General features: G+C 49.1%; 1 protein-coding gene across 1 annotated transcript in view; it reads left to right on the plus strand.

Moving 5' to 3' along the window:
* Positions 1–22,614, plus strand: part of LOC140736349 (myotubularin-related protein 11-like) — a 147,623-nt gene that overhangs the window by 89,214 nt on the left and 35,795 nt on the right. The gene's annotated exons all lie outside the window — the stretch shown is intronic.

Here is a 22,614-nt window from a genome sequence, read left to right on the forward strand (position 1 = left end):
ATCGTGCTCGGGTGGGTGTTGTAGTAGACTCCCCGCTCTCACAGCTTTATTGTGCTCGGGTGGGTGTTGTAGTAGACTCCCCGCTCCCACAGCTTTATCGTGCTCGGGTGGGTGTTGTAGGAGACTCCCCGCTCTCACAGTTTTATCGTGCTCGGGTGGGTGTTGTAGGAGACTCCCCGCTCCCACAGCTTTATCGTGCTCGGGTGGGTGTTGTAGTAGACTCCCCGCTCTCACAGTTTTATCGTGTTCGGGTGGGTGTTGTAGGAGACTCCCCGCTCTCACAGTTTTATCGTGTTCGGGTGGGTGTTGTAGGAGACTCCCCGCTCCCACAGTTTTATCGTGTTCGGGTGGGTGTTGTAGTAGACTCCCCGCTCTCACAGTTTTATCGTGTTCGGGTGGGTGTTGTAGTAGACTCCCCGCTCTCACAGTTTTATCGTGTTCGGGTGGGTGTTGTAGGAGACTCCCCGCTCTCACAGCTTTATCGTGTTCGGGTGGGTGTTGTAGGAGACACCCCGCTCTCACAGTTTTATCGTGTTCGGGTGGGTGTTGTAGGAGACACCCCGCTCTCACAGTTTTATCGTGTTCGGGTGTGTGTTGTAGTAGACTCCCCGCTCTCACAGCTTTATCGTGTTCGGGTGGGTGTTGTACGAGACACCCCGCTCTCACAGCTTTATCGTGTTCGGGTGGGTGTTGTAGGAGTCTCCCCGCTCTCACAGCTTTATCATGTTTGGGTGGGTGTTGTAGGAGACACCCCGCTCTCACAGCTTTATCGTGTTCGGGTGGGTGTTGTAGTAGACTCCCCGCTCTCACAGCTTTATCGTGTTCGGGTGGGTGTTGTAGTAGACTCCCCGCTCTCACAGTTTTATCGTGTTCGGGTGGGTGTTGTAGTAGACTCCCCGCTCTCACAGCTTTATCGTGTTCGGGTGGGTGTTGTAGTAGACTCCCCGCTCTCACAGCTTTATCGTGTTCGGATGGGTGTTGTAGTAGACTCCCCGCTCTCACAGTTTTATCGTGTTCGGGTGGGTGTTGTAGTAGACTCCCCGCTGTCACAGTTTTATCGTGTTCGGGTGGGTGTTGTAGGAGACTCCCCGCTCTCACAGTTTTATCGTTTTCGGGTGTGTGTTGTAGGAGACTCCCCGCTCTCACAGCCGTGGAACTACTGAGCGAGTATGTGGTGTTGTCCGCGGAGATTTCTCACAGTGCAGATTGGGCCTCAGATTGTGCAAACCAAGCGATGCGTTTTGCTCCCAAAACTCCAGCAGTTTCAAAGTGACTGCATTGGCCGACAGGTTCAATAACTCTGCAATTGTCCTACAACATTGGGTTCAGAAATAGAATGTTTTATGTTTAATAAAACCCTTAACACATTTTAATGAACTCCCAAACCTAAACACACAAGCCCACCAAAAATCTTTATGTAACAACGTCATCACGTCAGACTGGCCTATTAAAGTGAAGCCCCAACTCAATGTCAGTGGTTGTGAATTATGTACATTTCTCCCAATTACGTTACTCTACATAGCTGCCTCAAGCACTTCTTCTGGCAGCTGTCTTCAGGCTCCTCCTCAATAGGAGCAATGGGAAGAAGGCATGACATGGGTGATGGGGGTCCTTAATGATGGATGCCACCATTTGAAGATGTTCTGAATGCTGGGGAGGCTAGAGTCCATGATGGAACTGGCTCAGTTTACAACTTTGTGCAGCTTTTTCTGCTCCTGTGCAGTGGCCCCTCCGTTCCAGACAGCAATGGGACCAGAAATCTGCAAGTGTTTTTGGTGACATACCAAATCTCCTCAAACTCCGAATGAAATATAGCCGCTGTCGTGAGGGCTTGGCCCAGATGGATCTTTGACGATAGAGACTGCTTTCTTGAGGCAGTACCTCCTGTAGATGTACTGATCGTGGGGAGGGCTGCCTCTGGACTCTCTGCATCCTCGTGTTGGAATAGCCAAGATATAACCAGTCAGGATACTTTAAACAATACATCTGTAAAGTTTGTTAGGGCCCGGTGATGAGCCCAGCCACCTGAACCTCCTAAGAAAGTAGAGACACTGATGTAACTGTGTGCTGGGCCCAGGACAGGTTGTCCGGGATGTTAAAGATTAGCTCTGTTTGTCACATGTACATCAAATGTATTGTCAACGACCAACACAGTCCGAGGATGTGCTGGGGACAGGGGGCAGCCCACAGTGTCATTCTGATGAAGGGTCTCGACCTGAAACGTCGACTGTTCATTCCTCTCCGTAGATGTCACCTGACCTCATGGGTTCCTCCGACATTTTGTGTGTGTTGCTCTGGATCTGCAGCATCTGCAGATTTTCTCTTGTGTTTGTGTTGAGAGAGAGAGGGAGGGGTTGTTGAGCTACCTCTTATCCGGTTGTCCAGGTGACCCCTGTTTCCATCCAAGGGGTCAGTGTGGACATGGTGGAGGATTACAAATACCTGGGGATACAAATGGACAATAAACTGGACTGGTCAAAGAACACTGAGGCTGTCTACAAGAAGGGGCAGAGCCGTCTCTATTTCCTGAGGAAACTGAGGTCCTTTAACATCTGCCGGACGATGCTCAGGGTGTTCTATGAGTCTGTGGTGGCCAGTGCTATCATGTTTGCTGTTGTGTTCTGGGGCAGCAGGCTGAAAGTAGCAGACACCAACAGAATCAACAAACTCATTCGTAAGGCCAGTGATGTTGTGGGGGTGGAACTGGACTCTGACAGTGGTGTCTGAAAAGAGGATGCTGTCCAAGTTGCATGTCATCTTGGACAATGACTCCCATCCACTCCATAATGTACTGGTTAGGCACAGGAGTACATTCAGCCAGAGACTCATTCCACCAAGATGCAACACTGAGCGTCATAGGAAGTCATTCCTGCCTGTGGCCATCAAACTTTACAACTCCTACCTCGGAGTGTCAGACACCCTGAGCCAATAGGCTGGTCCTGGACTTATTTCCACTTGGAATAATTCACTTATTATTATTTAATTATTTATGGTTTTATATTGCTATATTTCTACACTATTCTTGGTTGGTGCGACTGTAACGGAACCCAATTTCCCTCGGGATCAATAAAGCCTGTCTGTCTGTCTGTCTTTCGCACCCCTGTTTGCTGATGTGTTCAGGGCCGTGCTTAGCCACACGATCGTGCGTGCTTAGGGAGTGGATACTCATGCAGCTTTGAGGTGCACCTGCGTTGATGGTCCCTGAGGAGGAGATGTTATTCCTGATCCGTGGTTTCCCGAAGAGGAAGTCGAGGATCCGGTTGCAGTGGCCCTGGAGCTGTGTCGTGGTTGGAGGGGGTTGATGCTGCTGAGCTCCAAGCTGGATTTGATCAGCAGCAGCCAGACGCGTGTGTCCCTGTTGCTCTGATGGTTGAGAGCAGCGTAACGAGCCAGGAGAATCCCACCTGCAGTTCAACTCCTGACCAACACACACACACAATGCTGGAGGATCTCAGCAGGTCAGGCAGCGTCTATGGAAATGAATAAACTGTCAACGTTTCGGGTCGAGATCCTACATCGGGTCTGGAGAAGAAGGGGGAAGAAGCCAGAATAAGAAGGTGGAGGTATCTCCCAGATTCTCACATCATCCTCACGCACTCTCCCCCGTGTCCTACCTAGAGTAGATTAAATGCCCTGAGGGCCCTGTACCGTTCTGTGTTCCAGGGAAACGGGGCTCCTGTTAGACGTGTAAGTTAACTTCTGTTTATTGTGTTTGTAATCAAATTGACTTTACATCCTTCACATACATGAGGAGTAAAAATCTTTACGTTACGACTCTTTCTGAATGTGCAATTTATAGTCATTTGTAATAAATAGTTATGTACAACAGAACAGTCAATATAGCATAGAAATACAATTGTATCAGCGTGAATTAATCAGTCTGATGGCCTGGTGGAAGAAGCTGTTCTGGAGTCTGCCGGTCCTGGATTTTATGCTGTGCTTCCGTTTCCCAAATGGTAGCAGCTGGAACAGTTTGTGGTTGGGGTGACTCGGGTCCCCAATGATCCTTCGGGCCCTTTTTTCACACTTGTCTTTGTAAATGTCCTGAATCATGGGAAGTTCACAACTACAGGTGCGCTGGGTTGTCCGCACCACTCTCTGCAGAATCCTACAGTTAAGGGAGGTACCGTTCCCGTACCAGGCAGTGATGCAGCCAGTCAGGATGCTCTCAATTGTGCCCCTATAGAAAGTCCTTAGGATTTGGGGGCTCATATCAAACTACCTCAACCTTTTTCACTACACAGCCGGTGTGTACAGACCAAATGAGATCCTTGGTGATGTATACGCCGAGGAACTTAAAGCTGTTCACCCTCTGAACCCCAGATCCATTGTCATCATTGAGTTTATCTCCATTCCTCCTGTACTCCATGACCAGCTCCTTTGTTTTTGTGACATTGAGGGAGAGGTTGTTTTCTTGACACCGCTGTGTCAGGGTGATGACTTCTTCTCTGTAGCTGCCTCGTTATTGTTTGAGATTAGGCCAATCAATGTAGTATCGTCAGCAAATTTAATTGGCCGATTGGAGCCGTGGGTGGTGACACAGTCATGGTTATGCAGAGAGTAAAGGAGGAGGTTTAGGTCACAGACCTGGGGGACTCCTGTGTTGAGGATATTGTCGAGCTGCTAAAAACTCTTTTTTATCTTGCTATGAGAACAATAAACTTGAACTTGGACCACCAAGACCAACTACAAAAGGAGGAGGGTTGGGCAAGGTGCTCGCAACCCAATCCTGTAAAAACCCCAGAACCACAGGAGCTCCATAGTCACCATCGTGGGAGAGGAAGGATGGGCTACGCCTGGGGACAACTCGAAAGACCGGCCCAGCACAGAGGACTCCAGCGTGCTGCAGTCAGCGGCCTATGCCCCAGGAGGGGTGATGAGCTTAAATAGATCATCTTCCCTCATCGTCGTGGCTCTTCATCTCAGCCAGCAGCCTTTATACCAGTGCAGTCGTCCTCTGCAGTGTGGTGACCAGAATAAATCAAATTTATTACCAAAATACATACACTGTATGTCACCGTATACAACCCTGAGATTCATTTTCTTATGGCTATACAAAGAAACAAAAATAACACACAAACAAAATAATAATCATAAATAAATAAGCAATAAACATGGAGAGCCTGAGCTGAGGAGTGCTTGAATGTGAGTCCATAGGTTGTGGGAACGGTTCAGTGATGAGGCAAGTGATCTCTTTTGGTTGAGGAGCCTGATGATTGAGGGTTAATAACTGTTCCTGAACCAGCTGGTGCAGGTCCTGAGGCTCCTGTACCTCCTCCCTGATGGCAGCAGCAAGAAGAGAGCATAGCCTGGGTGGTGGGGGCCCCTGATGCCGGATGCTGCTTTCCTGCGACAACGATCTGTGTAGATGTGCGCAGTGGTGGAGGGGGCTTTACCCGTGACGGACTGGTCCATACCCACTACTTTTTGTAGGATTTTTCCTTCAAGGGTGTTGGTGTTTCCCTACCAGGCTGTGACAGGGCCAGTCACTATACTCCCCACCACACATCGATAGAAGTTTGTCAAAGTTTTAGATATCATACCAAATCGAGCAGTCATAGCAAACTCCCAAAGAAGAAGAGGGCTGCCATGCTTTCTTAGTAATTGCACTTACGTGCTGAGCCCAGGACAGGCCCTCCGAAATACAAATGTTTGTAATAACACTGAGGAATTTGTAGTTTTGACAACCTCCACCTCTGAGGACTGGCTCATGGACCTGCTGTAGTCAATAATCAGCTCTTTGGACTTGTTGTGGCACCACTCTGCCGGGTTTCTAATCTCCCTCCTACATGCTGATTTGTCACCCCCTTTGATTCGGCCAACGACAATGGTGTCACAGGCAATAGTCAGCTCCATACGCCACTGGAGCTGTGCTTAGCCAAACTGTCATAACTACAGAGAGTAGAGCCGGGGTCTAACCACACAGTTTTGTGGTGAGCAGTGCTGATGGAGATCGTGGAGGAGATGTTGTTGCCAATCCCAGCTGACAGGGGTCTGCAAGTGAGGAAATCGAGGATCTAATTGCACATGGAGGTATTGAGACCAGGGTCTTGAAGCTTATTGATTAGATTGAAGGGATGAGAGCAGTCAATTAAGAGCATCTTGATGTTTGCATCTTCGCTGCCCAGATGCTCCTGGATTGAGTGAAGAGCCAATGAAATGGCATCTACAGTGGACCTGTTGTGCCAGTAGGCAAATTGAGGCAGGTCCACGTCGCTTCTCAGTCAGGAGTTAATGGGTTTCATCACCAATCTCTCAAAGCACTTCATCACAGTGAATGTAATTGCTACTGGGCAATAAGGTGGTCACCAGTATAGTTGAAACTGCTTGAATCAGGCGGTTACCTCAGACTGCTGGAGCGAGAGGTTATAGATATCGCTGAACTCTCCAGCCAGGTCTTTAGTACTTGGCCAGGTGCCCCATCTGGGCTGGGATGCTTTTCTCGTGGGTCCACCCTCTTGAGGGATGTTCTTACGTTGGCCTCTGAGGCTGAAATCACAGGGTCATTGAGTGGGGGGAGGTCAATGGGAGTTCATGATGGTTCCTCCATGTCAAAATGAGCACTGAAAGCATTGAGCTTATTAGTGAGTGAAGCATTGTTGTCATCTGTGTCGCTTGGTTTCACTTTGTTGGAGGTGATAGCATTCAAGCCCTGCCACGGAGATTCAAGTTGGGTCCAGAAATGCCCCTTTGCCAATGAGATGTGTTTCCAGACGTTGTACCTCTCACAGTTTTATCGTGTTCGGGTGGGTGTTGTAGCAGACTCCCCGCTCTCACAGCTTTATCGTGTTCGGGTGGGTGTTGTAGTAGACTCCCCGCTCTCACAGCTTTATCGTGTTCGGGTGGGTGTTGTAGGAGACTCCCCGCTCTCACAGTTTTATCGTGTTCGGGTGGGTGTTGTAGACTCCCCGCTGTCACAGCTTTATCGTGTTCGGGTGGGTGTTGTAGTAGACTCCCCGCTCTCACAGTTTTATCGTGTTCGGGTGGGTGTTGTAGGAGACTCCCCGCTCTCACAGCTTTATCGTGTTCGGGTGGGTGTTGTAGTAGACTCCCCGCTCTCACAGTTTTATCGTGTTCGGGTGGGTGTTGTAGTAGACTCCCCGCTCTCACAGTTTTATCGTGTTCGGGTGGGTGTTGTAGGAGACTCCCCGCTCTCACAGTTTTATCGTGTTCGGGTGGGTGTTGGAGTAGACTCCCCGCTCTGACAGCTTTATCGTGTTCGGGTGGGTGTTGTTGTAGACTCCCCGCTCTCACAGCTTTATCGTGTTCGGGTGGGTGTTGTAGTAGACTCCCCGCTCTCACAGTTTTATCGTGTTCGGGTGGGTGTTGTAGACTCCCCGCTCTCACAGCTTTATCGTGTTAGGGTGGGTGTTGTAGTAGACTCCCCGCTCTCACAGTTTTATCGTGTTAGGGTGGGTGTTGTAGTAGACTCCCCACTCTCACAGTTTTATCGTGTTCGGGTGGGTGTTGTAGTAGACTCCCCGCTCTCACAACTTTATCGTGTTCTGGTGGGTGTTGTAGTAGACTCCCCGCTCTCACTGTTTTATCGTGTTCGGGTGGGTGTTGTAGTAGACTCCCCGCTCTCACAGCTTTATCGTGTTCGGGTGGGTGTTGTAGTAGACTCCCCGCTCTCACAGCTTTATCGTGTTCGGGTCGTGTTGTAGTAGACTCCCCACTCTCACAGTTTTATCGTGTTCGGGTGGGTGTTGTAGCAGACTCCCCGCTCTCACAGTTTGATCGTGTTCGGGTGGGTGTTGTAGTAGACTCCCCGCTCTCACTGTTTTATCGTGTTCGGGTGGGTGTTGTAGTAGACTCCCCGCTCTCACAGTTTTATCGTGTTCGGGTGGGTGTTGTAGTAGACTCCCCGCTCTCACAGTTTTATCGTGTTCGGGTGGGTGTTGTAGTAGACTCCCCGCTCTCACAGTTTGATCGTGTTCGGGTGGGTGTTGTAGTAGACTCCCCGCTCTCACAGTTTTATCGTGTTCGGGTGGGTGTTGTAGTAGACTCCCCGCTCTCACAGTTTTATCGTGTTCGGGTGGGTGTTGTAGTAGACTCCCCGCTCTCACAGTTTTATCGTGTTCGGGTGGGTGTTGTAGTAGACTCCCCGCTCTCACAGTTTTATCGTGTTCGGGTGGGTGTTGTAGTAGACTCCCCGCTCTCACAGCTTTATCGTGTTCGGGTGGGTGTTGTAGGAGACTCCCCGCTCTCACAGCTTTATCGTGTTCGGGTGGGTGTTGTAGTAGACTCCCCACTCTCACAGTTTTATCGTTTTCGGGTGGGTGTTGTAGGAGACTCCCCGCTCTCACAGCTTTATCGTGTTCGGGTCGTGTTGTAGTAGACTCCCCACTCTCACAGTTTTATCGTTTTCGGGTGGGTGTTGTAGGAGACTCCCCGCTCTCACAGCTTTATCGTGTTCGGGTGGGTGTTGTAGTAGACTCCCCGCTCTCACAGTTTTATCGTGTTCGGGTGGGTGTTGTAGTAGACTCCCCGCTCTCACAGTTTTATCGTGTTCGGGTGGGTGTTGTAGTAGACTCCCCGCTCTCACAGTTTTATCGTGTTCGGGTGGGTGTTGTAGTAGACTCCCCGGTCTCACAGTTTTATCGTGTTCGGGTGGGTGTTGTAGCAGACTCCCCGCTGTCACAGTTTTATCGTGTTCGGGTGGGTGTTGTAGTAGACTCCCCGGTCTCACAGTTTTATCGTGTTCGGGTGGGTGTTGTAGTAGACTCCCCGGTCTCACAGTTTTATCGTGTTCGGGTGGGTGTTGTAGCAGACTCCCCGCTGTCACAGTTTTATCGTGTTCGGGTGGGTGTTGTAGTAGACTCCCCGGTCTCACAGTTTTATCGTGTTCGGGTGGGTGTTGTAGTAGACTCCCCGCTCTCACAGTTTTATCGTGTTCGGGTGGGTGTTGTAGTAGACTCCCCGCTCTCACAGTTTTATCGTGTTCGGGTGGGTGTTGTAGTAGACTCCCCGGTCTCACAGTTTTATCGTGTTCGGGTGGGTGTTGTAGCAGACTCCCCGCTGTCACAGTTTTATCGTGTTCGGGTGGGTGTTGTAGTAGACTGCCCGCTCTCACAGCTTTATCGTGTTCGGGTGGGTGTTGTAGTAGACTCCCCGCTCACACAGTTTTATCGTGTTCGGGTGGGTGTTGTAGTAGACTCCCCGCTCTCACAGTTTTATCGTGTTCGGGTGGGTGTTGTAGTAGACTCCCCGCTCTCACAGTTTTATCGTGTTCGGGTGGGTGTTGTAGTAGACTCCCCGCTCTCACAGTTTTATCGTGTTCGGGTGGGTGTTGTAGTAGACTCCCCGCTCTCACAGTTTTATCGTGTTCGGGTGGGTGTTGTAGTAGACTCCCCGCTCTCACAGTTTTATCGTGTTCGGGTGGGTGTTGTAGTAGACTCCCCGCTCTCACAGTTTTATCGTGTTCGGGTGGGTGTTGTAGTAGACTCCCCGCTCTCACTGTTTTATCGTGTTCGGGTGGGTGTTGTAGTAGACTCCCCGCTCTCACAGTTTTATCGTGTTCGGGTGGGTGTTGTAGTAGACTCCCCGCTCTCACAGTTTTATCGTGTTCGGGTGGGTGTTGTAGTAGACTCCCCGCTCTCACAGTTTTATCGTGTTCGGGTGGGTGTTGTAGTAGACTCCCCGCTCTCACAGTTTTATCGTGTTCGGGTGGGTGTTGTAGCAGACTCCCCGCTCTCACAGTTTTATCGTGTTCGGGTGGGTGTTGTAGTAGACTCCCCGCTCTCACAGTTTTATCGTGTTCGGATGGGTGTTGTAGTAGACTCCCCACTCTCACAGTTTTATCGTGTTCGGGTGGGTGTTGTAGGAGACTCCCCGCTCTCAGTTTTATCGTGTTCGGGTGGGTGTTGTAGTAGACTCCCCGCTCTCACAGCTTTATCGTGTTCGGGTGGGTGTTGTAGTAGACTCCCCACTCTCACAGTTTTATCGTTTTCGGGTGGGTGTTGTAGTAGACTCCCCGCTCTCAGTTTTATCGTGTTCGGGTGGGTGTTGTAGTAGACTCCCCACTCTCACAGTTTTATCGTTTTCGGGTGGGTGTTGTAGTAGACTCCCCGCTCTCAGTTTTATCGTGTTCGGGTGGGTGTTGTAGGAGACATCCCGCTCTCACAGCTTTATCGTGTTCGGGTGGGTGTTGTAGGAGACTCCCCGCTCTCAGTTTTATCGTTTTCGGGTGGGTGTTGTAGGAGACTCCCCGCTCTCACAGCTTTATCGTGTTCGGGTGGGTGTTGTAGTAGACTTCCCGCTCTCACAGTTTTATCGTGTTCGGGTGGGTGTTGTAGTAGACTCCCCGCTCTCACAGCTTTATCGTGTTCGGGTGGGTGTTGTAGTAGACTCCCCGCTCTCACAGTTTTATCGTGTTCGGGTGGGTGTTGTAGGAGACATCCCGCTCTCACAGCTTTATCGTGTTCGGGTGGGTGTTGTAGTAGACTCCCCGCTCTCAGTTTTATCGTGTTCGGGTGGGTGTTGTAGGAGACATCCCGCTCTGACAGCTTTATCGTGTTCGGGTGGGTGTTGTAGGAGACTCCCCGCTCTCACAGCTTTATCGTGTTCGGGTGGGTGTTGTAGTAGACTCCCCGCTCTCACAGTTTTATCGTGTTCGGGTGGGTGTTGTAGGAGACATCCCGCTCTCACAGCTTTATCGTGTTCGGGTGGGTGTTGTAGTAGACTCCCCGCTCTCAGTTTTATCGTGTTCGGGTGGGTGTTGTAGGAGACATCCCGCTCTCACAGCTTTATCGTGTTCGGGTGGGTGTTGTAGTAGACTCCCCGCTCTCAGTTTTATCGTGTTCGGGTGGGTGTTGTAGGAGACATCCCGCTCTCACAGTTTTATCGTGTTCGGGTGGGTGTTGTAGGAGACTCCCCGCTCTCACAGCTTTATCGTGTTCGGGTGGGGGTTGTAGGAGACTCCCCGCTCTCACAGTTTTATCGTGTTCGGGTGGGTGTTGTAGTAGACTCCCCGCTCTCACAGTTTTATCGTGTTCGGGTGGGTGTTTTAGTAGACTCCCCGCTCTCAGTTTTATCGTGTTCGGGTGGGTGTTGTAGTAGACTCCCCGCTCTCACAGTTTTATCGTGTTCGGGTGGGTGTTGTAGTAGACTCCCCGCTCTCACAGTTTTATCGTGTTCGGGTGGGTGTTTTAGTAGACTCCCCGCTCTCACAGCTTTATCGTGTTCGGGTGGGTGTTGTAGTAGACTCCCCGCTCTCAGTTTTATCGTGTTCGGGTGGGTGTTGTAGTAGACTCCCCGCTCTCACAGTTTTATCGTGTTCGGGTGGGTGTTGTAGGAGACATCCCGCTCTCACAGCTTTATCGTGTTCGGGTCGTGTTGTAGTAGACTCCCCGCTCTCACAGTTTTATCGTGTTCGGGTGGGTGTTGTAGTAGACTCCCCGCTCTCACAGCTTTATCGTGTTCGGGTGGGTGTTGTAGTAGACTCCCCACTCTCACAGTTTTATCGTTTTCGGGTGGGTGTTGTAGTAGACTCCCCACTCTCACAGTTTTATCGTTTTCGGGTGGGTGTTGTAGTAGACTCCCCGGTCTCACAGTTTTATCGTGTTCGGGTGGGTGTTGTAGTAGACTCCCCGCTCTCACAGTTTTATCGTGTTCGGGTGGGTGTTGTAGTAGACTCCCCGCTCTCACAGTTTTATCGTGTTCGGGTGGGTGTTGTAGTAGACTCCCCGGTCTCACAGTTTTATCGTGTTCGGGTGGGTGTTGTAGTAGACTCCCCGCTCTGACAGCTTTATCGTGTTCGGGTGGGTGTTGTAGACTCCCCGCTGTCACAGCTTTATCGTGTTCGGGTGGGTGTTGTAGGAGACTCCCCGCTCTCACAGCTTTATCGTGTTCGGGTGGGTGTTGTAGACTCCCCGCTCTCACAGTTTTATCGTGTTCGGTTGGGTGTTGTAGTAGACTCCCCGCTCTCACAGCTTTATCGTGTTCGGGTGGGTGTTGTAGTAGACTCCCCGCTCTCACAGTTTTATCGTGTTCGGGTGTGTGTTGTAGGAGACTCCCCGCTCTCACAGCCGTGGAACTACTGAGCGAGTATGTGGTGTTGTCCGCGGAGATTTCTCACAGTGCAAATTGGGCCTCAGATTGTGCAAACCAAGCGATGCGTTTTGCTCCCAAAACTCCAGCAGTTTCAAAGTGACTACATTGGCCGACAGGTTCAATAACTCTGCAATTGTCCTACAACATTGGGTTCAGAAATAGAATGTTTTATGTTTAATAAAACCCTTAACACATTTTAATGAACTCCCAAACCTAAACACACAAGCCCACCAAAAATCTTTATGTAACAACGTCATCACGTCAGACTGGCCTCTTAAAGTGAAGCCCCAACTCAATGTCAGTGGTTGTGAATTATGTACATTTCTCCCAATTACGTTACTCTACTCTGCCTCAAGCACTTCTTCTGGCAGCTGTCTTCAGGCTCCTCCTCAATAGGAGCAATGGGAAGAAGGCATGACATGGGTGATGGGGGTCCTTAATGATGGACGCCGCCATTTGAAGATGTTCTGAATGCTGGGGAAGCTAGAGTCCATGATGGAGCTGGCTCAGTTTACAACTTCGTGCAGCTTTTTCTGCTCCTGTGCAGTGGCTCCTCCGTTCCAGACAGCAATGCGACCAGAAATCTGCAAGTGTTTTTGGTGACATACCAAATCTCCTCAAACTCCGAATGAAATATAGCCGCTGTCGTGAGTGCTTGGCCCAGATGGATCTTTGACGATAGAGACTGCCTTCTTGAGGCAGTACCTCCTGTAGATGTACTGATCATGGGGAGGGCTGCCTCTGGACTCTCTGCATCCTCGTGTTGGAATAGCCAAGATATAACCAGTCAGGATACTTTAAACAATACATCTGTAAAGTTTGTTAGGGCCCGGTGATGAGCCCAGCCACCTGAACCTCCTAAGAAAGTAGAGACACTGATGTAACTGTGTGCTGGGCCCAGGACAGGTTGTCCGGGATGTTAAAGATTAGCTCTGTTTGTCACATGTACATCAAATGTATTGTCAATGACCAACACAGTCCGAGGATGTGCTGGGGACAGGGGGCAGCCCACAGTGTCATTCTGATGAAGGGTCTCGACCTGAAACGTCGACTGTTCATTCCTCTCCGTAGATGTCACCTGACCTCATGGGTTCCTCTGACATTTTGTGTGTGTTGCTCTGGATCTGCAGCATCTGCAGATTTTCTCTTGTGTTTGTGTTGAGAGAGAGAGGGAGGGGTTGTTGAGCTACCTCTTATCCGGTTGTCCAGGTGACCCCTGTTTCCATCCAAGGGGTCGGTGTGGACATGGTGGAGGATTACAAATACTTGGGGATACGAATGGACAATAAACTGACTGGTCAAAGAACACTGAAGCTGTCTACAAGAAGGGGCAGAGCCGTCTCTATTTCCTGAGGAAACTGAGGTCCTTTAACATCTGCCGGACGATGCTGAGGATGTTCTATGAGTCTGTGGTGGCCAGTGCTATCATGTTTGCTGTTGTGTGCTGGGGCAGCAGGCTGAGGGTAGCAGACACCAACAGAATCAACAAACTCATTCGTAAGGCCAGTGATGTTGTGGGGGTGGAACTGGACTCTCTGATGGTGGTGTCTGAAAAGAGGATGCTGTCCAAGTTGCATGCCATCTTGGACAATGTCTCCCATCCACTCCATAATGTACTGGTTAGGCACAGGAGTACATTCAGCCAGAGACTCATTCCACTGAGATGTAACACTGAGCGTCATAGGAAGTCATTCCTACCTGTGGCCATCAAACTTTACAACTCCTCCCTCGGAGTGTCAGACACCCTGAGCTAATAGGCCGGTCCTGGACTAATTTCCACTTGGCATAATTTACTTATTATTATTTAATTAATTATGGTTTTATATTGCTATATTTCTTCACTATTCTTGGTTGGTGCGGCTGTAATGAAACCCAGTTTCCCTCGGGATCAATAAAGCCTGTCTGTCTGTCTGTCTTTCGCACCCCTGTTTGCTGATGTGTTCAGGGCCGTGCTTAGCCACACGATCGTGCGTGCTTAGGGAGTGGATGCTCATGCAGCTTTGAGGCGCACCTGCGTTGATGGTCCCTGGGGAGGAGATGTTATTCCTGATCCGTGGTTTCCCGAAGAGGAAGTCGAGGATCCGGTTGCAGTGGCCCTGGAGCTGTGTCGTGGTTGGAGGAGGTTGATGCTGCTGAGCTCCAAGCTGGATTTGATCAGCAGCAGCCAGACGCGTGTGTCCCTGTTGCTCTGATGGTTGAGAGCAGCGTAACGAGCCAGGAGAATCCCACCTGCAGTTCAACTCCTGACCAACACACACACACAATGCTGGAGGATCTCAGCAGGTCAGGCAGCGTCTATGGAAATGAATAAACTGTCAACGTTTCGGGTCGAGATCCTACATCGGGTCTGGAGAAGAAGGGGGAAGAAGCCAGAATAAGAAGGTGGAGGTATCTCCCAGATTCTCACATCATCCTCACGCACTCTCCCCCGTGTCCTACCTAGAGTAGATTAAATGCCCTGAGGGCCCTGTACCGTTCTGTGTTCCAGGGAAACGGGGCTCCTGTTAGACGTGTAAGTTAACTTCTGTTTATTGTGTTTGTAATCAAATTGACTTTACATCCTTCACATACATGAGGAGTAAAAATCTTTACGTTACGACTCTTTCTGAATGTGCAATTTATAGTCATTTGTAATAAATAGTTATGTACAACAGAACAGTCAATATAGCATAGAAATACAATTGTATCAGCGTGAATTAATCAGTCTGATGGCCTGGTGGAAGAAGCTGTTCTGGAGCCTGCCAGTCCTGGATTTTATGCTGTGCTTCCGTTTCCCAGATGGTAGCAGCTGGAACAGTTTGTGGTTGGGGTGACTCAGGTCCCCAATGATCCTTCAGGCCCTTTTTTCACACCTGTCTTTGTAAATGTCCTGAATCATGGGAAGTTCACAACTACAGGTGCGCTGGGCTGTCTGCACCACTCTCTGCAGAATCCTACAGTTAAGGGAGGTACCGTTCCCGTACCAGGCAGTGATGCAGCCAGTCAGGATGCTCTCAATTGTGCCCCTGTAGAAAGTCCTTAGGATTTGGGGGCTCATATCAAACTACCTCAACCTTTTTCACTACACAGCCGGTATGTACAGACCAAATGAGATCCTCGGTGATGTGTACGCCGAGGAACTTAAAGCTGTTCACCCTCTCAACCCCAGATCCATTGTCATCATTGAGTTTATCTCCATTCCTCCTGTACTCCATGACCAGCTCCTTTGTTTTTGTGACATTGAGGGAGAGGTTGTTTTCTTGACACCGCTGTGTCAGGGTGATGACTTCTTCTCTGTAGCTGCCTCGTTATTGTTTGAGATTAGGCCAATCAATGTAGTATCGTCAGCAAATTTAATTGGCCGATTGGAGCCGTGGGTGGCAACACAGTCATGGTTATGCAGAGAGTAAAGGAGGAGGTTTAGGTCACAGCCCTGGGGGACTCCTGTGTTGAGGATATTGTCGAGCTGCTAAAAACTCTTTTTTATCTTGCTATGAGAACAATAAACTTGAACTTGGACCACCAAGACCAACTGCAAAAGGAGGAGGGTTGAGCAAGGTGCTCGCAACCCAATCCTGTAAAAACCCCAGAACCACAGGAGCTCCATAGTCACCATCGTGGGAGAGGAAGGATGGGCTACGCCTGGGGACAACTCGAAAGACCGGCCCAGCACAGAGGACTCCAGCGTGCTGCAGTCAGCGGCCTATGCCCCAGGAGGGGTGATGAGCTTAAATAGATCATCTTCCCTCATCGTCGTGGCTCTTCATCTCAGCCAGCAGCCTTTATACCAGTGCAGTCGTCCTCTGCAGTGTGGTGACCAGAATAAATCAAATTTATTACCAAAATACATACACTGTATGTCACCATATACAACCCTGAGATTCATTTTCTTATGGCTATACAAAGAAACAAAAATAACACACAAACAAAATAATAATCATAAATAAATAAGCAATAAACATGGAGAGCCTGAGCTGAGGAGTGCATGAATGTGAGTCCATAGGTTGTGGGAACGGTTCAGTGATGAGGCAAGTGATCTCTTTTGGTTGAAGAGCCTGATGATTGAGGGTTAATAACTGTTCCTGAACCAGCTGGTGCAGGTCCTGAGGCTCCTGTACCTCCTCCCTGATGGCAGCAGCAAGAAGAGAGCATAGCCTGGGTGGTGGGGGCCCCTGATGCCGGATGCTGCTTTCCTGCGACAACGATCTGTGTAGATGTGCGCAGTGGTGGAGGGGGCTTTACCCGTGATGGACTGGTCCATACCCACTACTTTTTGTAGGATTTTTCCTTCAAGGGTGTTGGTGTTTCCCTACCAGGCTGTGACAGGGCCAGTCACTATACTCCCCACCACACATCGATAGAAGTTTGTCAAAGTTTTAGATGTCATACCAAATCGAGCAGTCATAGCAAACTCCCAAAGAAGAAGAGGGCTGCCATGCTTTCTTAGTAATTGCACTTACGTGCTGAGCCCAGGACAGGCCCTCCGAAATACAAATGTTTGTAATAACACTGAGGAATTTGTAGTTTTGACAACCTCCACCTCTGAGGACTGGCTCATGGACCTGCTGTAGTCAATAATCAGCTCCTTGGACTTGTTGTGGCACCACTCTGCCGGGTTTCTAATCTCCCTCCTGCATGCTGATTTGTCACCCCCTTTGATTCGGCCAACGACAATGGTGTCACAGGCAGTAGTCAGCTCCATACGCCACTGGAGCTGTGCTTAGCCAAACTGTCATAACTACAGAGAGTAGAGCCGGGGTCTAACCACACAGTTTTGTGGTGAGCAGTGCTGATGGAGATCGTGGAGGAGATGTTGTTGCCAATCCCAGCTGACAGGGGTCTGCAAGTGAGGAAATCGAGGATCTAATTGCACATGGAGGTATTGAGACCAGGGTCTTGAAGCTTATTGATTAGATTGAAGGGATGAGAGCAGTCAATTAAGAGCATCTTGATGTTTGCATCTTCGCTGCCCAGATGCTCCTGGATTGAGTGAAGAGCCAATGAAATGGCATCTACAGTGGACCTGTTGTGCCAGTAGGCAAATTGAGGCAGGTCCACGTCGCTTCTCAGTCAGGAGTTAATGGGTTTCATCACCAATCTCTCAAAGCACTTCATCACAGTGAATGTAATTGCTACTGGGCAATAAGGTGGTCACCAGTATAGTTGAAACTGCTTGAATCAGGCGGTTACCTCAGACTGCTGGAGCGAGAGGTTATAGATATCGCTGAACTCTCCAGCCAGGTCTTTAGTACTTGGCCAGGTGCCCCATCTGGGCTGGGATGCTTTTCTCGTGGGTCCACCCTCTTGAGGGATGTTCTCACGTTGGCCTCTGAGGCTGAAATCACAGGGTCATTGAGTGGGGGGAGGTCAATGGGAGTTTATGATGGTTCCTCCATGTCAAAATGAGCACTGAAAGCATTGAGCTTATTAGTGAGTGAAGCATTGTTGTCATCTGTGTCGCTTGGTTTCACTTTGTTGGAGGTGATAGCATTCAAGCCCTGCCACGGAGATTCAAGTTGGGTCCAGAAATGCCCCTTTGCCAATGAGATGTGTTTCCAGATGTTGTACCTCTTGTATCTTACTCAGACACCGGACCTGAAATCCACTAATCTAGTCCTCGGCAGATTGCCAATCACATAGTTCATCCAGAGCTTCTGGTTTGAGAAGACTCCAAATGATTTTGTGGGGACTCACTCTGTTGTATTTAGTATTTCAATAAGATTTAAGTAGAGTGTGTGTGTGTGTAGTTTGACTAAGCCTTCTTGTTTATTTAAATAACTAATTATGAATTATATATAAAAATATCTGAATCACATATGTCACCACACTACTACGTGATACGTGCACAGCTCACTTAAAGGAAGCGTGAAGTTAAACTCACTTTTCAGACTCATATCTTCCTTTGGATTAGTTTAATGTTTTGAAGATACAAAACATAATACTGGCAATGAGGTATTTTAAAAACAAACCCTGAGGTGGCTATCTAGCTGTGGAAGCAGAGTGAGATAGAGACTGTTGAGTTTTTAAAACAAGGTAGTAAATGAAAGAGTTCACGGTTTCATAAAGAGTGAGTATCAAGTGATAATAATCATTAAAAAAGCAGAAATGGCTGGCTACATCGGAAAGATTGACTCATTGAACAATATTTTGAAGCGAATGAAATAGCCAGTGAGAAACTTTGCTGAGTGAATTGGGTTTAAAGGCATACGGTTTGCTTTGAAGTTTAACTGCTCCAACAAGAACCATCCAAAATGAGATTTGCTGATATAGTGAAAGTAATGCAGGAGCAAATCTCATTGTTGATTGCAGAATGCTTTAGGTTTCATAAGCAGAATCAAAAAGGGGTCCCTGTTTCAATATAGGTGGCTGAATTGAAGTAATTGTCTGAACTTTGTCAATTCAATCATAGGCTTAATGATGTACTGAGAGATTATTTAGTTTGTGGATCTTACAAGAAAGCTTTCAAAGGCAGCTCCTAACTGAAGCACAGCTTACATTTAAAAAGAGCAGTTGAAATTTCTGTAGTAATGGAAATAGCAGGCAGAGATGCAATTGAGTTGCAGTCAGGAATGAGAGTGACTGGAACAAAATTGCAAAGTCTAAACTGTCAAGGCAACACGTACAACACGCTGGATTAACTCAGCAGGTCAGGCAGCATCCGTGGAAAGGAGCAGTCAACGTTTCGGGCCGAGACCCTTCGTCAGGACTGAAGAGGGAGGGGGCAGAGGCCCTATAAAGAAGGTGGGGGGAGGCTGGTAGGTGCCAAGTGAAAAACCAGTCAGAGGAAAGATCAAGGGGTGGGGGAGGGGGAGCAGGGAGGGGATAGGCAGGAAAGGTGAAGAAGGAATGTAAGGGGAAAGCACTATGGGTAGTAGAAGGAGGAGGCAGAGTGAAACTGGGATGAAGGAAGGGAGGGAGAGGGAATTACTGTAAATTGTAGAATTCAATGTTCATGCTAAGGGTCTGGAGACTACCCAGACGGTATATGAGGTGTTGCTCCTCCAACCTCAGTTTGGCCTCATCATGACAGTAGAGGAGGCCATGTATGGACATATCCGAATGGAAATGTGAAGCAGAATTGAAGTGGGTGGCAACCGGGAGATCCTGTCAGTTGTGACGGATGGAGCGGAGGTGCTTGACGAAGCGGTCCCCCAATCTGCATTGGGTCTCGCCGATGTAGAGGAGGCCACACCGGGAGCACCGGATGCAATAGACAACTCCAGCAGACTCGCAGGTGAAGTGTTGCCTCACCTGTAAGGACTGTTTGGGGCCCTGAATGGTGGTAAGAGAGGAGGTGTAGGGACAGGTGTAGCACTTACGCTTGCAGGGATAAGTACCAGGTGGGAGATCTGTGGGGAGGGACGTGTGGACCAGGCAGTCGCGGAGGGAATGATCCCTGCAGAAAGCAGAGAGGGGTAGAAAGGGAAAGATGTGCTTAGTGGTGGGGTCCTGTTGACGGTGGCGGAAGTTGCGGAGGATAATATGTTGGATCCGGAGGCTGGTGGGGTGGTAGGTGAGGACAAGGGGAACACGGTCCCTGTTGTGGTGACAGGAGGATGGGGTGAAGGCCGAAGTGCGGGAAATGGAGGAGATGCGGGTGAGGGCATCGTTGATGACAACAGAAGGGAAACCACGATTCTTAAAGAAAGAGGACATTCGAGTTGTCCTGGAACAGAAAGCCTCATCCTGGGAGCAGATGCGGCGGAGATGGAGGAACTGGGAATAGGGAATAGAATTTTCACATTTGGCAGGGTGGGAAGAGGTATAATCAAAGTAGTTATGGGAGTCGGTGGGTTTATAGAAGATGTCAGTGGACAGTCTATCTCCAGAGATGGAGACCAAGAGATCAAGAAAGGGGAGAGAAGTGTCCGAGATGGACCAAGTGAATTTGAGGGCTGGGTGAAAGTTAGAGGCAAAGTTGATGAAATTGACAAGTTCAGCCATGGGTGCAGGAAGCAGCACCAATGTCGTCGTCAATGTAGCAAATAAAAAGTTGGGGAGCAGTACCAGTATAGATTTGGAGCATAGACTGTTCCACATAACCCACGAAGAGGCAGGCATAGCTGGGGCCCATGTGAGTGCCCATCCATAGGTACACCCTTGGTCTGAAGAAAGTGGGAAGAGTCAAAAGTGAAGTTATTAAGTGTGAGCATCAGTTCCGCCAACCGGAGGAGTGTGGTGGTGTTGGGGAACTGGTGAGGTCTATTGTCAAGAAAGTAGCAGAGGGCTTTGAGGCCTTCTTGATGGGGAATGGAAGTGTATAAGGATTGGACATCCATGGTGAAAATGAAGCGGTCAGGACCGGGGAACTGGAAGTTATTGAAGAGGTGGAGGGCATGGGATGTATCCCGGATGTAGGCAGGGAATGACTGAACTATGGGTGACAAAATGGAGTCCAGGTAGGCAGATACAAGTTCGGTGGGACAGGAGCAGGCCGAAACTATGGGTCTACCAGGACAGTCATGCTTGTGGATCTTGGGGGGGAGGTGAAACTGAGCAGGGGTTCTTCCAAAACCGACATGCTGAGTTCCTCCAGCGTGTTGTGCATGAATCTGCTGAGCATTTTGTGTTTAAAGTCGAAACAGAAATTGGCCTGGCCAAACAAATTGTGACAGGGGCTCGCATAAAGGCAAAACTTGTAGAAAATGCAACAAAGGAGATCACATACAAAGAGCATGATGGACAGATAAAAATAAATGAATTGCACAGGGAAGAGGAAAAGGTAAGTTGCAGATTCAAAAAGAGCACTAATCTGCACGGTGTTGATGAAAAATCTGATAATGATGAGAGTGACACAGGACTGGGTAGCCTTGAGATTTACAGTGTGAAAACTAACAATAGATGAGCAATATGGCTTGTGCCAGAAGTGAACGGCAAATTAATTAAAATGGAGTTGGGCACTGTTTCAGTCATTCCACAAAATACGTTAGAACAGCATGTCAAAGACTCCAAACTGAAGCCTGTAGACATTCAGCTAGGAACTTATATCGGAGAAAAGTTAATTCCTGTGGGATGACATTTCTAACAGTGATATACAACAACCAACAAGCCACGCTGGGTTTGTAACTGGTAAACACAGGAGGGCCAGCATTGTGGGGCCATGGTTGACTGAGACAACTACAGCTTAATTGGAGATCCATCCACCATTTTCCTGCCACAGCCCTGCACACCCTGTTACGGGAAAGATGCCGTTAAGCCGGAGAGAGTGCAGCAGAGTTTGATGGGATTTCCCTCCCCCCCCCTTCCTTTCCAGTCCTAACAAAGGGTCTCAGCCTGAAACCTTGGCCGTTTATTCCCCTCCATTGATCCTGCCTGACCTCCAGCGTTTTGCATGTGTTACAGCTTCTCCTTCCTGAAAGTCCTTCACAAGTCTGCAACGTACATGACTCGAATGTGGTCCACTCTCTCCAGGACTGACAGCTTCTTCCCCCAACGGTAAAACTACTGAACTCCCTGGTCTCATCACGTTTGAAACACCAGTACCATCATACTATTCACGTTATATCTTGTGTCATAAAATCAGATTAGTTGTTAATTTATTTGTTCTGTGGTGCACTTTGGTCCGGAGGAATGTTGTTTGGTTTAGCACTATACATGTGTACGGTTGAATGGCAATAAACTTGAACTTGATTAACAGGGTACTCGTTCACCTCCGCTCCATCCGCCAAAAGCGGAATTTCCCAGTGCCCAACCACTTTCATTCCTGACCAAGGGTCTCGGCCCAAAACGTTGACTGCTCGTTTCAACGGATGCTGCCCGACCTGCTGAGTTCATCCAGCTTGTTTGTATGTGTTGACCTTCAATACTTTCTCCATTTCTGCTCCGACATTGCCTCCTTTGACACGATGAGGCCGCTCTCAGGTTGGAGGAGCAACACCTCATATTCCATCTGGGTAGCCTCCAACCTGATGGCATGAAGTTTGATTTCTCCTTCTGACAGTTTTTTTCCCCCTACCCCTTTCCTCTTCTATTCCCCACTCTGGCCTCTTCTGCTCACCTACCTATCAACTCCCCCTCATTCTTCTTCCCTTTCTCCCAGGTCCTCCAGATTCATTCTTCTTCATCTTTTCCACCTATCACCTCCCAGCTTCTAACTTCTCCCCCCCCTCCATCACCCAGTTGGCTGCACCTATCACCTTCCAGGTAGTCCTCATTCCCTCCCCCCCCCCCCACTTTTAATTCTGGCATCTTCCCATTTCCTCTCCATTCCTGATTTCCTCTCCATTCCTGATGAAGAGTCTCGGCCTGAAACGTCGACTTCATTCATTTCCATAGCTGCTGCCTGACCTGCCGAGTTTCTCAAAATGCAGCAGGCCAGGCAGCATCTATAGGGAGAAGCACTGTCGACGTTTCGGGCCGAGACCCTTCGTCCGGACTAAAACGTGGACAGTGCTTCTCCCTATAGATGCTGCGTTCCACCAGCATTTTGTGTGTGTTGCTTGAATTTCCAGCACCTGCAGATTTCCTCGTGTTCGCCGAGTGCCTTCATCATTTTGTGTAAACTGCTACGGATTAACAGATCCCGGTCCTCCCTCCTCTGTGGTTTTACACCTCCTAGCTGCGGCGGAAAAAGTCATCTAGGTG

This window comes from Hemitrygon akajei, chromosome 11 (genome assembly GCF_048418815.1).
Source record: "Hemitrygon akajei chromosome 11, sHemAka1.3, whole genome shotgun sequence".
Taxonomy (NCBI): Eukaryota; Metazoa; Chordata; class Chondrichthyes; order Myliobatiformes; family Dasyatidae; genus Hemitrygon; species Hemitrygon akajei.